The sequence below is a fragment of the Hippichthys cyanospilos genome, chromosome 5, assembly GCF_059441005.1.
Source record: "Hippichthys cyanospilos isolate Australia breed blue-spotted pipefish chromosome 5, RoL_Hcya_1.0, whole genome shotgun sequence".
NCBI lineage: Eukaryota > Metazoa > Chordata > Actinopteri > Syngnathiformes > Syngnathidae > Hippichthys > Hippichthys cyanospilos.
The window spans coordinates 441,134-456,541 of record NC_142373.1 but is presented as its reverse complement, the minus strand read 5'-3'; the positions used below and the strand labels follow the sequence as shown (position 1 = coordinate 456,541).

The 15,408-nt window shown below is 37.8% G+C and overlaps 1 long non-coding RNA gene across 1 annotated transcript; it reads right to left on the bottom strand.

The window, feature by feature from the left end:
* Positions 1-4,980: 4,980 nt before the first annotated feature.
* LOC148423088 (uncharacterized) lies at positions 4,981-14,223 on the bottom strand. Its single transcript, XR_015865681.1, has 3 exons — positions 14,147-14,223; positions 11,323-11,429; positions 4,981-11,108 (listed from the first exon to the last, which is right to left on the bottom strand). It is a non-coding gene; the product is annotated as an uncharacterized LOC148423088 (long non-coding RNA).
* Between the last annotated feature and the right edge of the window lie 1,185 nt (positions 14,224-15,408).

Genomic DNA, 15,408 nt, shown 5'->3' with positions numbered 1-15,408 from the left:
ATCAGACTGCACAGAGCTTCTTTAATGGCACATTGAGGCCCAATCATAGCCGGAATGCCGCTGATTACACACCTGCACGTATGCCCTTCCCCATCTTATTTTTATTATGAATTAGCATCAAAATAGAAAATAAACATGTTCCTGTGTGAGTATCCGCTCCTTGATTACGCTCAAATCAGTGGTCACAGAAATTGACCTTGTCATAAAAGTGATATTACGAAAAAGAATCATTTAGTCAGAAATTTCATCTGAATCGAGAAATAAAATATAATAGTGTGATCACAAGTAAACTGAAAACACAAAAACCATGAAATTAGGGTCATGTTAGTGGAAAGAATATGTTACACAAAGAACATTTTAATTGTAAAACAAAGTTTGAGCATTATGAAAACAACATCTCAAGAAAACAATCAAACATCATCCAATAATTATTATGTTGTTTTTTTTTTAATGACAAAAGCCATTTTCTGTGGAAATACATTCCACTTCCTGTATAGAATCGAATCAACGAGGCCAATGAGGTGATAGTGGAATTTACCAGATGCACAAAAAGGAAGAATAAAGGAAAAGTCACACTATAGTCCAGCGACTAGAGATGAATATGTTTCACATCGAGCAATCTTAAATGAATTGAGCAAAGCTGGAGGGGGGTGGCAAGGAAAAATCAATGGTGCTCGTCTGGCGGCATCACAAATGCGATTTGCCAAGCGAGGCCCAGCAGCCGTCAAATCACCTAGAGCTAAAGAATTATGATAACGCTGATGAAGTGTGCCAAAGGCTTTTAGAGGAATTGCTGGGAAATTGTTCTGAACAGCGCTAATCTATCTGAAGCCATTCGGATGCCTTGATTTCAAGTGACCTTTCGATAAACCACGCCCCTGAAAGAGACTGGCCAATCCCTGACTCAGCACAGATAGCAGCACTGTTCACGACTTTTAACAATTTCAAAATGTTTTAGTCCTTTAAGTCATTAGAGGTGAAAAAATATTTGTAGTATAGTTTTGAAAAAATATGTATGACATACATTGTCATAAAGGTAAAAAAGAACTGCATTATTTTACGAGGTATAACACAGATAACGTTGTTATACAAAAGGTCGCAAATGTAAATACGTATAGGAATATAGAACTATCACATCTGATAAATTAGTGGCATAGTACAATAATTTTGATGTCATGAACTACCATATATTTAATTGATATTTATTATAATAAATATATACAAGGGGTGTCAAACTCATTTTTATCATGGGCCACATTGTAGTTATAGTTTCTGTCAGAGGGCCGTTATGACTGTGAAGTTATGTGTCACACATTGATACATTGTCAAACATTGATAGGAAAAAAAAAATGTAAAAGTTGAAGATAACTTAAACATTTTGTATTTTAATCAAAAAATTTGTCATAATTAGCATTTCGCAAGCCACATAAATTTATGTGGCAAGACTCGGGCCCCTGTGTCATGTTTCCTGTCTTATTTTGTTCCTTGTGCTTAGGCAGAGTGCTCCTTCCACCACAAGGGGGCGGAATCACCGGCCACGTGCACCTGTGCCTCATCGGAATCACCGGCTTCAGAAGCTGGCCGGTGCAGGAGAGCGATTGCCGGGTTATTCCTTTGCCACACTTCATGCAGCTCAGAATCCGCTCCAGTGTTCCCGTCTCACGTTTACCTTGGTTTGTACTTTGCTCATTTTTGGATTTTCTCGTTGTTGAATTTATTTAGTTACTTTGTCTTAGTCGCTCTCCTCCCGACTCCGCTCCCTCGTCGCTTCCCCGTTCCAATTGAACTCTTTCAGCCAGGCCTTCTGCCTCTCTTTTATTTGGTACTTTGTGTTTTCAGTTGTACTTTGCCTTTTTGAATTTATTTTGTTTTCATGCTAGGCGTAAACCCTTTGTTAATATAATCTTTTTGACAGACTTTGACTGGCGTGTTTGGTTGGAGTCCTCTACTTTTCTTGGTCCACAGGTGATTCTTGACACCCTCAGCCTTGAGTTTGACACAGACGATATATACAATCATAAATATATAAATACAATCATATATTCCATATACTGTGTATGGAATTTACACATCACAAGATTTTATACAAGAGCTTATTCAATTTTCATGTATTTTTGATTTTTTTTAAAAATATTTTTAATATATTTTTGAAACAGTTTATTTTAGCATAGCCATTGATTCACATGTTTTCTATTCTATTTCATAGTTGTTCTATAAATTGACACCTTGAGCAGATACACACATTTGCTTGACCAGTGAATTGTCTCCTGGTGGATAGCAAAAAAAAAAAATGCAGATAATACACACTGGAATAGGAAAAGGTATAAAAAGGTTACATTATACAGTATATTATATTTTAAGTAATAGTCAGGTCTCTTAATAATTTGCTGTTAAATTAGTAGTCCAACCATCGCACTGTACTTCCACATTTGAGCCTCTCTGTATTGAAGGGAAGAAATCACAGTTTTATTTCAAGGATAATTTTAGAATATTAGATTCATGATATTAATAGAAAAAAATACTTTTAAAGCCTCTATCCCATTGAGGGACAAACGAATTTTTCTATTTTGTCAAGAGTTTGTTCAAGGTCCCCAGCGTTCACTAAAGTGTTGCCAGAGGTTGTCAAAGGTTCCCAAAGAATTATCAAATGTTAACTAAAAGCTTTAAAGTTTTTCCTGTTCTTGCAACAAGAGCTGTACTGGTGAAAATCTTTGAACTTCTGGTGAATTTTTTGCCAAACGTTGATGAGATAAAAAAAGGCACAACTTTCACAGTCACTCACCAATATTCCCCACTCAGAGGGATAGGGGCTTTAGGGCAAAATATATCATTTTAGGAGAAGATAGACAGTATTTTGAGGAGACTTATTTATTTTAAAGAAAAGTAGAAACATTTAGGACAAATGCTTTTATATTTTAGGATGAAAAAATATCAAGAAACAAGTGGTAATTTTAAAAGGCGGAGAAACTTAAGTCATATGACATGGACTGGAGTCTGCTTGAGACAAACTGATTTTGTATCTCATGCTTGAATTGAACGTTTTGAAGACTCAACTTGACTTAGCATTGGAATTCATATGATTCATGTTGACTTCGACTCTGACTGAACAAGTTATTATAGTTCCTTTTTTTTATGATGGATAGCATGCCTTTTATATTTGGATGAAAATTTAGTTTTTTTTTTGAGCTCGCAAAGTAAGTACCGTATTTTTCAGACTATAAGCCACAACTTTTTTTCTCATGATTTGAACCTTGCGGCTTACAGTCCAATGTTGCTAATGTGCGTTTTTTTTTTTGTTTGTTTTTTTTTAGCTGCCACCAGTAAAACAGAAAAAGATACGTTTAAATGAAAATGAAAAAAAAGGTACAAAACCACCATATACCAGCTTTCTGCATTATTATCTGATATTATGATCCAGTGCGGCTTATCTGTGACAAAACTGCGTTTTTGCTCAATTTTTACTGGTGGGGCTTATATTCCAGGAAGGCTTATAGTCCCAAAAATATGGAACATTGATTCTCAACCAGTGTGCTATGATACATTGGTGTGCCATGAGAGAGCATCATTTTTTGCATGTGAAATTATCTAATGTCAATTATTTGGATAACAAATTATTTTTCTATATTAATCACTGTCTTTATGTCCAGTCCATACAGCAAAAGTCAGAAAAAAGGCTCTTGCACTACTTGACATTAAACATCAAAACCATCAATCAACATACACTTCAATGTGTTCAACAAGGACTGTGACTTACTATAATTTTTAAAATAATTATATGCTATTGCAGTATAAGTTTAGCATAGACAAAGTGCTAACATTTTGTTTTATATCTGTAGCCCAAGCAAATTGAATCAGAGAATAAGGCTAAATGTGCTCTTGGATTCAACATCTAGGGTATACTGGCCAATAGTTCAAGAAGCGACACAAGTGGTGATGTTTGTTGGGTGTGACAGGGTGCACTATTAGTGTCGATGAAATAAATAATAAGCTCCCATCATCTATCTCTATGTTGCATTAAATTTGCATTTTGCTTTTGGCCACCCATAAAAGCTGACATGGAAGCGCGCAAACGGTGACACTCGGGGGCCGGGTCAAAGTTCAGCCGTTTACCTGTCACTAGCAAAGTACTGATTAGAATAAATCAGCACACTCTGTTGAGGTCAGCGCTGACCCGCCGCAACGAGTGTGACCCACCAATCTCTATGCTGGACTACACCTCTGTATGTGTAGGTGTGTGTGTAAAGGTACAGGATGCATTTGAAATGTTAATAACATTTTATTGTCAACTGGATAAAACAATTTTTCTCTGGCTTCCAGGTAAAAGTTAATATTTGTTATTTGGCGAAGGGGTTTTGAACAATCTGTAACATCTGCAAGCCATTTGGTACAACAAACTGAATAAACAGAGAATGATTATGTCACTTTGAAACGATGAACCCCTTCAATTTTTAATCAAAATGAGACACAACGTTTTTTTTTTTTAAAAAAAGCCTCTCTTTAAAAACAAGAGCCCAAGTTTTTGAATGTAGAATGTATTTTTTAAGCCTGACATCATGGCATCCAATTTAGGGAATACAAGATAAGACAGACAGTCAGAGCTCCCAGTAGTCACAACAAGTACTTTCAGCAATTTAGGGTGTTATAAATTAAAGAAACTGAGCAATTAAAGAGGAAGTCAATTGAAAATGTGTTTGATAAAAATATCTTCTATTCTGTACAGTCTCCCTGTTTTTATCTATCTCTCTGGGGGCAGCTATTTTGCCACTTACTGTCAACTGAAAATGACATCACAGTTGCTCAGCGCTTGTGAACATCACATGAGCAAACAAGTAAGCTTGATTTGTCATTAACTAAGCCATGAGCGAATGTGATTAAAAAAAATACTTTTTTAAAAATGATGAGTGTTTCTTTTGTAAAATAATTATTTTCTGCAAACATTCTGGCATTTTTAATTACTAAAACAAATCTTCAAAAACCTCATCAATTTTTGACCATTTCATGCTGCATTTTATTGAAGCAAGCCAATGTGGAGTGAGCATTTTTGACTGACAGCGCCCCACTTCCCTGGATTTGACTATATTCCAACTTTTAAAACAACTGTAGAATATGAGTCTACAATATTAACACATTTGATCAAGGGGAGTTTACTGTATGTCCACCCAACACAAGTCATTCATAAAGCAAAATATGACCGTTAGTAAACCACATCTCATCCCCTGTGAGTATTGAGTGTGGGGACACAAACATCAGACTCACACCCATTAGATGAAGCAAGGTTAGCCAACATGAAGTTTTTTATTTATTGTAAGACGACATTTATCCCCAGCTAGCTGTCAATGCTAATGAATACACCACTTTCCCACTGCAAAGTGACCACACAAACAAATAATTGTATGTGCACTGAATATTTCATTTATCACAGGCTAACGAACGCTAATCATCTCAAATTTGCATGTCATCTGTTTGCAGAGGCTACTGCACATGCTGCCTGTGTTGCCATCAATACAAAAGCTGTTTTGGCCTGCGGTCTGCATATTTTCATTAATAAGTAGGAATAGTGGTCAGGTCAACCAAAAACATACTTAAAATTGGCTTGCTATAGGACGACCTGAAAGGAACTCTTTTGAATGATTTCTTTTCCATTTTTTAATCACATTTTTGCTCAGCCTTAAAATTGTCTCATTTCAACACTGACTTTTTATGTTTATTTGTGGAAAATGTATCATGCAAGAGAGTCAGGTGATTTATTGCTAATTTATTATTTTAATGATGTAGGGAAGAAAACAATGAGGCCATCATCAATCATCCGTGCCGCTTTTATGAGGGAAGCCAGACGAGGCAGGTGGCTGTCATAAACGTCCCAGCTGATGTCCAACACATTTAACCTCTTGCCCTTTGACCTTTTTCATTCTATACAGACAATTAGACAATTTTTACTAAAAATGCTTAAAAATGGTTTAAATATCACATGTTGGATATAATATGACATCACAAAATATTGTCAGTGCACCACTAACTGGCAAGGTTTAACCTTTCAGGCACCAGAGTTTTTTCAATAAAAATATTCCTTTTTTGTATCACTATTTCAGATTGTTGTTGCTTGAAAATGGGTAGTGAAAAAGGTGAAAATAGTTGCTCAGTGCAATCCTGCTATTTGAGCCTTAAAGGGTTAATATCCTTCTGAGACCCAGCCTATTCATTTATGCTCAGTGTAGTGTTTTTGGTCTTTATCTTTTGACAGATTTGATCCAACCTATTAAACCCAAAAGTGGTCAATAGAGGACATCCTGGCCCCTTGAATGTGATGGGATGCAATTAACTTTGCTTTGTTGCTGGGATAAAATGGGCACAACTTAATACATACAAATAAATAAATACATCATGAAAGAACAAGAATGTACAAACAAAAATACATAAATAAATAAATAACAAAAATCTAAATGCATTGCATTGACTAAAAATAGCATACATTGTTGCTTTGCAGCAACTTCTGCCTCTACCTGGAAGGCACACGAGACTGCCAGTTGTTCATTTTGACGATAGGCCAATCTATTTGTAAGCACATTTGAGAAACTTGACAAGTTTTGTCATTTGGTTCTGTGTGAAAACAATATTGTTGCTTTTAACAATAAATACTGTACGTCAAAATGAGTGTGATTATAGTCATGCCATTTAAACAATAAACCATATAGCTCCCAAAGTCTATTACATTGCTCTGAAAAAGTATTTGCCTCTTCCTGATTTCTGTGTGTTTTTGCATATTTATCACTCGCAAAGGTTTCATTTAATCAATCCAATGTTAATATCACACAGAGACAACCCAAGGATACAGTAAATAAATTGCATTTCCTAAATGATGATTGGGGTGGGGATGGGGCGGATTGATTGAAATCTATCAGCTCGGAAAAGGTTACTACAGTAATTCCAATGTGTGGGGCAGGGAACCACAGTCAGAGGTATCATCTACTAATGGAGAAAACTGCAACCTTCCCAAGAGTGGTGGACCAATGGAAATTATTCAAAGAGTGCAACAACGACTTATTCAGAAGGTCACAAATGAACCTAGATAAACACCCAAAAGAACGCCTGAAGAAGCCTCACTGGCCTCAGTTAGGTCAATGTTCACAGCTTTACTATATGAAAGACACTGACCAAAAATGGCATCCATATAAATCTTACCAGATGATGAAAACCATTGCTGTCACCAAAGAACTCAGAGGCTCTTCTCACATTTGCCAAAATGTATCTCGATGATCCTCACGACTTTTGAAGGAATGTTTTGTTGACTGTTGAGTGTAAAATGTAACTTTTTAGAAGGTATATAGCCATTATATTTGGCGTAAAAATGACAAATCATTTGATAAAAAGCATTATGCCAACAATAAAATATGGTGGAGGCAGTATAATGGTCCGGAGCTGTTTTGCTTCCTCAGTACCAGGACAATTAGCTGTGAATTGTCAGAAAAATACATTTCATTTCTTACCAGAAGATCCTGAAGGGTCAGGCCATAAGTTTGTGCCCTCAAACTTCAGCTTTTGGATCCTGCAGCTTGTCAATGAACACACGAGCAAATCAGCCTAAGAATGGCTCAAAATGAACAGAATTGTGGAGTGGCCAATTAAAAGTACAGATTTTAATCCATTTGAGACGCTGTGATGTGACCTTAAACAAGCCACTCGAAAACCCTCCAAAATGGCAGTAGAAACATTTCTGAAAATGTCCCTTTGCCTGCGTTTTCTTCAGATCACGCACTCACAAGATCACAAATGATGACTGTTGGGGAGGCTACAGTATATTGATACCTCTTGATGGACAAATTTGGGGGTTCAAATTTCTATTTCCCTGAAGCTAGGGGTGCCGGACAGAGCGCCGTTTTGTGGCCAGGATGCGGGCACAGCAGCGAGGGCGATGGCGGAAGGAGGATGAGGCCAGGGGTTCAATTACATATTCCAGTTCAATTGAAAGTCCACTTTGGCGAAAGGCTGATGTGTGTTGTTGTGTTTTTTTTTAATCAGTGAAATAAGGCACAATTAAGAACTCAACAGAAACATTCATTCGTAACAAACTTTCCACCGGGTACGACCTAGCTCACTAGCTTAGCCAAGTGCGAGCTAACGCTAACGTTCGTTCATAAGCAGATTCACGTTTGGAAACAAATTAAAGTAACTCTTGCATGGGTGACAACACACCTATCACGGACGCACACCGGGGAAACACACACACAGCTTCAACAACAGAGTAACTTGTCACCGCTCATACATCCTAATTAAGTCACACATAGCTGGTACCAACTCCTCTGCTGTCTCCCTTCCGCTTTCTCTCCTCCTCACTTGCTCGATGGTAAAGCCCACGCCGACAGAGAACACACACCTAGCTGGCCGAACATTGCCTGTTGCTTATATCAACATGAGTCTTTTGTACATTGACACTGGCCTCACTGAACGACGATGAGAACGTTGTACACTAGTGAGCTGTACAGCACAGCACAGCCAATAGGATAGAAGCACAATGAATGTGAGGGATTCTGACCAATGGGAGAGCAGGATACTGGTGCAGTGCTTCAAGTTTTCTCTTGGAGCATGTGAGTTATTGCTCGTATATTGAATATTTGAGCGATTTTCAAGCTGAATTTTTATTCGTAAAATGAAAAATTCATGTACGGAAGCATTCGTATCTAGGGGTTCCATTGTATGTTGATTTCGGTCGCTCTGTGAAGTAATGGACAGTAAAAACAGTCTCGTGGACTCAAGCAAAACACTCAGCAACTGCTACGGCTATTGCATTGTCACCCATGTATTGTGCGGTGAGTTTATTTAAAGTTAGGGTTGCCACACACCGTCACCTTGTGACATGACGTTTTATTGTCCTTAGTAGGTCTTTTTCGCTTTTTATCCATTTAATTATTTTATGATAAACAGCAACATTCTTCATAAGGTGGTACATGGTTTCTTTGCCACAGACCGAGACATGTGCCATCCAATTTTGATCTTTAGCAAATATGGTTTCTTGCCCTATACATAAAGAGCTTTGTACAAAATTTACGCAAAAGTATTTGATACATTTGATCTAACGTTCAACATTTCCAATTCTTTCAGTGAAAGATGTAAAATATGCAGGTGTTTGTGCAGTAGAACTATGAGCAGATACCGTATCTTTGTCTTTGGGCGAGTCAGTCAGTGAGATCAGTCGTGTCAGAGTAATCAGGCCAGTGTGGAGGGTTGTGTGAGTGTGCGCTTGCGTGTGTGTGTAGGTGTGCGTGTGTGTGTATGTGTATGGAGGGTGGGAGCGCTCAGGGTCAAGGGAACTTTCTTCATCTGACCTATTGTTCTTCCCTCTGGTTTGAAAACACTGCGGAGCTTTCATCCATGCCTCTGCGTTCCGAGAAACAGGAAGTGTCTGCATCACACACCTCATCCATCATCTCACAGCCAAAAGAGCTGTCACATTTACAGACTTCTCACTCGCATTGTTATACACTTGACTCAACTCTGGCATTGACAGTTACTGCCTCACTTTTTCCTGCTGCATTGACGTTTTCCTTCACCTAAACTAAGGAGGGTTTGTGTTCAGTCTGTTAAGAGCTCAAAATCAAGGGTTTCGTTTGAATAACATGTTTGGGGTCCATTTATAATTTTTTCTCTTACAACATCAAAACAATTCCCATCAAAAATTGTGCCAATGCGAGCTTGTTTACTGTATTGGGAATTTACGGTCACACTCCAATTCACATCTGATATGGTGTTCCCCTGGCCAGATTTATCATCTTTGCCTGTAGAAGTCTGCTTGGATTTGCTTGCAAATGTACTTTTAGCCTCTTGTGCCTCATTTTTGAAGGGAATGAGATGTGGTGGTAAAAGGTAAAATTGTACAGAGATAATTAATTAAAATTTAATAAATGTGTGATTGTAACTTAACAAAATTTTAACTTATACCTAAAAGAGACATTTTAAGTTGTTGCAAAAATGTCTTGTAGTTGGGGGGGGAAATAAACTTCATAGGTTAAGCAAAAATAATTTTATAGGCGTAGAAATGACAACATCCAATCTAAGAAGTCACCACTAGTCACAGGTGCTCCTGCTTTTATGATACACACACGTGACGTTTACCACATTTATATCATTGCGACAAATTTGTAATTATAGACAAAGTGAAATCTGTACACGTAAATTTAAGATTTTAGACTTTAGAGGCCATTTTGACCAAGTGGGATTATAGGCAGGCTGAAGCTCAACTTCACGGTTTCATTTAGACACACGTCTTAACGTCTTGTTTTAGCAGCCTAAAAACATATTACATTTACGCGGGACAAATACAAATGGCTGTTGTACAAGTTACTTTTGCATTAAATTGACCTCCATAATGAGAAGGGCCACTTCCAATCCCTGTGAATCAAGCAGGCCATCTTAAAGTCCATAAAACCTTCTAACTGGGACAAGCCCAATGTGTGTTTGAAAGTTACCAACACTTGGTCTAGCAAGCCCCTGCACATAGTTACACTACACCGCACCTGCCTTAAGCTTAGAAGAGGTTAAGAGCCCAATGATTTTTTTAATCACAATTTTTCCATCTGTGAATCCTACCCTTTTCAAAGTCGTGGTTGAACCTGAACCAGGGAGTAGCAGTTAAGAAAAGAATATTGCAAATAGTAAGCCATGATGATGTGCCTTGTAGGGGCAGCAGCGACCTATCCCTGAGTGAATAATTAATTTAGAGAGCCTTTATGTCTCAACCATTATGTTCCTATATTGTAGGTTAGGTACAGCACAATTTAAATGCAGATACAGGTGTCAGATACTAGGTGAAAAGCATACATCTATTCATTTTCTTAACCGCTTGCTGTGTTTGACTCCTGTATGGCTCTGTAGTTTCCCTCAAAAAGTGGAAGCAGGACAGACCTCAGGAAAGCTCAAGTGCCTACATCTAGTCTTTTACACGCTACCTCCAGGCTAAGTCTAATAGCAATCAATGAAGACTCACACACAAAAGCTAATTCAATTTCCCTGCACCCGTTTTCTCATCAGGCCTCAAAGTCCTGTCCACGACTGATAGGGCCCCCCGAACATGTCTGCGAGGAGGGGAGGATTTATCCTAGCTTTCAGCCAGCCTTCTGTAATAGACACAGATAACAGGATTTTTCGAGGAGGTGCTGGAGTACCAGCTCACCTGCTTGTCTGTGTTGGACACATCCCCCTTCACCCCCTTCTTAAAAAAAAGAAACTTAATCAAGAGGCTTTAACTCCCACTTCAGTGAGACCTCAGAGATTTAAGTCGGGAGTCAAAGGGGGAGGAGATGAACATCTGTGTGGCTTCGGTTCACTTACCTGGGATGTGGATCCCAAACAGCCAGATAAACTGAGAGAAGGGAGGATAAGAGGCGAGGCGGCACCCTGCGTCGGTTGTCTGACAGCTGGTGACCCATAAGGGGGCTCTAAAAGAAGGGATCATAGATCACATGAAAGGGAAAGAGAAATAAATTTTGGTTTTAAAAAGAACACAGATAAAATATCTTCCTGTCTCCTTCGATCTCTTCTCTGCATTTCAGTTCCCCCTGCACGGCAACCTGCTGTCTGTTCTGCTAAATAATGCAAGGCAAGAGCACGGGCCTAAGCGTGCAACAAACCCCTACATGCACTGGGATAACATATTAAACAATGCGAACATCAGAGACGCAACAGTCCTCGGGCACTCCAGCGCTCCTCTGTGAAGGATGCACTCAAGTCTGGCCACACTTCTTCCCTTTTGTGTGTTTGGTGTGCAACATACAAGTTAGAATGTCATGTTCAGCAGAGTGAGAGGAGAACGTGTGTCTCTAACAACATTCGATATCTCTGGGAGAAAACATCTGATGGCAGATGTTGCAGTCTGATGGCAACCCAACATGACCACACACTAGGCCTGCCACAGAAACATCGTTACAGCAACATACGCTATCACTACTGAGTACAATAATAATGCATCTCTATTAAAGATTGATATTGCCCTCTGTGAGAAAAACCTCTACAATCCATTTGATGAAATTTATGACCTTTTCACATCTTCATGTTCTTCTGTGAAATAATAAAATGTCACAGTATGATACAGATGAATGTTACTTAAATACCAAAACAGTTTGCTTCTGGCTCTGACGTTTTTATGCGCTGCCCGTGACTGTTTTCTCAGAGTGCTCCGGGGTCAGTATAATGGACACTCTAAATCGTCCTAGGTGTTTTAATGAGTGTGAATGGTTGCTTTGTGATTGGCTTGCAATCAGTTCTGGGTGTACCCTGCCTACTGCCCCAGGGCAGCTAGGATAGGCTGGAACATGCCCGCGACGCTCTTGAGTATAAGCAGTTATGATGGATTGAGGCTAAATTCCAGACCTATCCCCCAATCGTGAAAGTCTGAGGTGAATGCGACAGTGAACTTTGCTGGTTCGTCATTAGTCCTATGCCAGAACCTGGGCCATGCATCCATCATTATCATCAGTCCGTCATTATTACGAGCTGGACCAAACTGTAGAGCTCATTCTCATGTTAGCAGCATTTTTCGTTTGTCTTTCTGCTTGTTTGTTTTGTCTGTTCTTTGTTGTTTTGGATAATCGCATGTTCCAAATAAAGCATTCATTCATTCTTTCATTCATTCATTCATAGCTGAGACGTGTGTCGTACCATGACAACGTAACTGACAGCATCAGTGTTTTTTAATGCTGGTGTGTTGATGTTAGTATATAATGTGATGGCAATAATTTGGAATAAAGGAGTCTTGATGAGAATTCAAGATTATTACAAAGCATCCACTGTTGTGAGAGGCAAATTTAAAAAAAGCAACATAAGATTATTGTGTCGATGTCCATGTATTATAGGGTTTGTTTATTTTGAAGATGGCCTGCATAGCGCTTTGGTGGCTTGTTGCATTGTGTTGTTGCGGCTTCTTTGGCATGTCATTGCACATCAAATCAACATAAATATATAAACTGTGAAAACAAAACAAAAAATCCTCGCATATTTCTGTTAGCACCCGCATTACTCGAGGATTCATTTCACCCCTACTTGCCAAAATCCACTTGCGTATCCACTCATGTATTTTATATGACCCAAGTGGGTTCCTCTTCAGTTTGACATGGATACTACAATAAATGTACTATGTGACATGAATGTGTAGCCTATAGGAGAATGCACACATTAATTTCACTATATTTCACTATAAACACTTAATTCGCACTATACTCGAACCAAGTGTTGCCCAAACCGTGGGGATTGGGATTAAGAGATTAGATCTAACAAAACCTGACACTTTTGAACTCAAATGAACTGTTGTTCAAAAACCATTTGTGACTGTCGTCAATTGCTTGATTCTCAATTTACTGATTCCATATGTTTACATGAGGTGCAAATGCTAAGATTTTCCCGAGCAAACAAAGATGAGAAGCCGCTTATTTCAAGATTTGTGCTGGCTGGAATGTCAAATGTCAAAGCTTTGATGCGGCCGGGACCTTGATGATTGTTGCGACTTCAGAGGAAATAGAAAGTTGTTATAACATACAGTATAAGCATACAGCACGTCCCCGTTCAAGCATGGAGAATCTTGGAAGTGTAGTTGAACATTTAAAAGTTTTACAACACACAGCTGTGAAAAGATCATATTTGTGGTACTAAAATAGTCTGATAACAGTCATTTGTGGTGTGTTTTTATTGTATAGATTGGATGTATTAATTTGACTCGTTCTGTGTTTTCATTTTTCAATCACATTATGTTTCATATTGTTTTTCTTCTATTGATTCCTATTACTGTATAATTTTTGTATTCTGGTACTTGTGTTAGCCAACATAAACACAAAAGAATGGCAAAGTGCATATTTGTGAGATTTGCGTATATTGAGAGCTAAAACTATATAACTTTGATTTCTTCAATAATTGCCATTTGCCATTGCCATGTGACAGATTTTTATAACTTTTTAAACATAAAATATTTTAATACTGTACTTTCTTCTAAATGATTTATTTGAATTGATATAAAGATTCTTAACTTAAGGTAACAGTGACATAAAACAAAATATTAATACGCAGGAAACTCCACACAAAGAAATGAAATAGTACAATACAGCCCAATAAAATGTAGCTGTTGCCCACTTTTGTTATAAGTGTTGCTGATTTGCATCACGAATACCTGAGACATGGTGGAAGATGTTATTGTTTGCGAATGCTTGAACATAGCGCTTGTCATCTGTCTGTTGTTGAAGCGGCTCTGGCGCGTAGACTGTCCAGACTGGTGCACAATGAGCTGGAAGGGGGCCAAAAAAACGCCTCCTCTGCGAACATCACACATCTCACGTGGCCCTTTCAACTCTCGGAGGGAAGCAGAATTTGTGCAGAGAGCAAGACAAAGAAAGACATAATTAAATATCTTAAACGCATGACATAAAAGCTAAAGCAGAAATCAGGGTCTGGAAATGTTCCTGCTCCCTGGCTCCCTGTAAAGTTTTGCAGGTTAGCTTTATAAAGACATAAAAGACTCATGATAGCAGTAAACATGCATTTATTGCATATAATTTGATCATTTGTATTTAAATGGTAAGAATGCTTGTCATTCATAATTTTCCATACCTGTAGAAGCTCTACACACAATTGAACAACAAATGAAATGGAACCCTATATGTTATGACACCTTAATAAAAGGCAATTACATAAAAATGTAAATTAAAATCACAACATAATAATAACGAATATATTTTATGTACGATTCAATATTTTGTGTGTGTCTACAACTTTCAAAAAAGCGTTCAAATAGCGTGGGGGAAAGGGCATTCTTAATTCTAAAACGTTTACAAAAAAATGTTTTATTTGAATACTTTGAATATTCAAAGTGAACTATTTCAGGTAAAGTATTATTCCTGTTAATTCAGAAACCTTCTAGGGCAACTGTTGTAAAGACCATTCAATGGGTTTTCCTGCAAACACACTAAATAACATTGATTAGGAATTTATTCATAAATTATTATTATTATTATTAGTAGTAGTAGTAGTAGTAGTAGTAATAGTATTACAGTGACTTAAGGACAGTTTCCTTGGGATTTTTTTTTCAAACAATATTAATGTAATTTTACCCCCAAACGAGGCAAAGACTTCTACTATTTTAAAGCAACAATAAAATTCAGAGATGACTGAATTGTCAAAATTTTATTTTAAAATAATCATTTTAATTTTACTAAGATTCTAGTAAGGTACTACATGCAGTATTGATATATATATATATGCTGTGATTTTTTTTTCACTTTAAGCTTCCAAAAAGGCTTCCAAATTAAAATAATGACAAACCATCAGTCCCGCTGTTAATCAAAGACGTCAGCTCATTGCCATCCTCGTGGCATTCCATCATCATCATACACCCCAAATCCCAAAGAGGTGAAGCGAGAATAATCAAATGCGTAA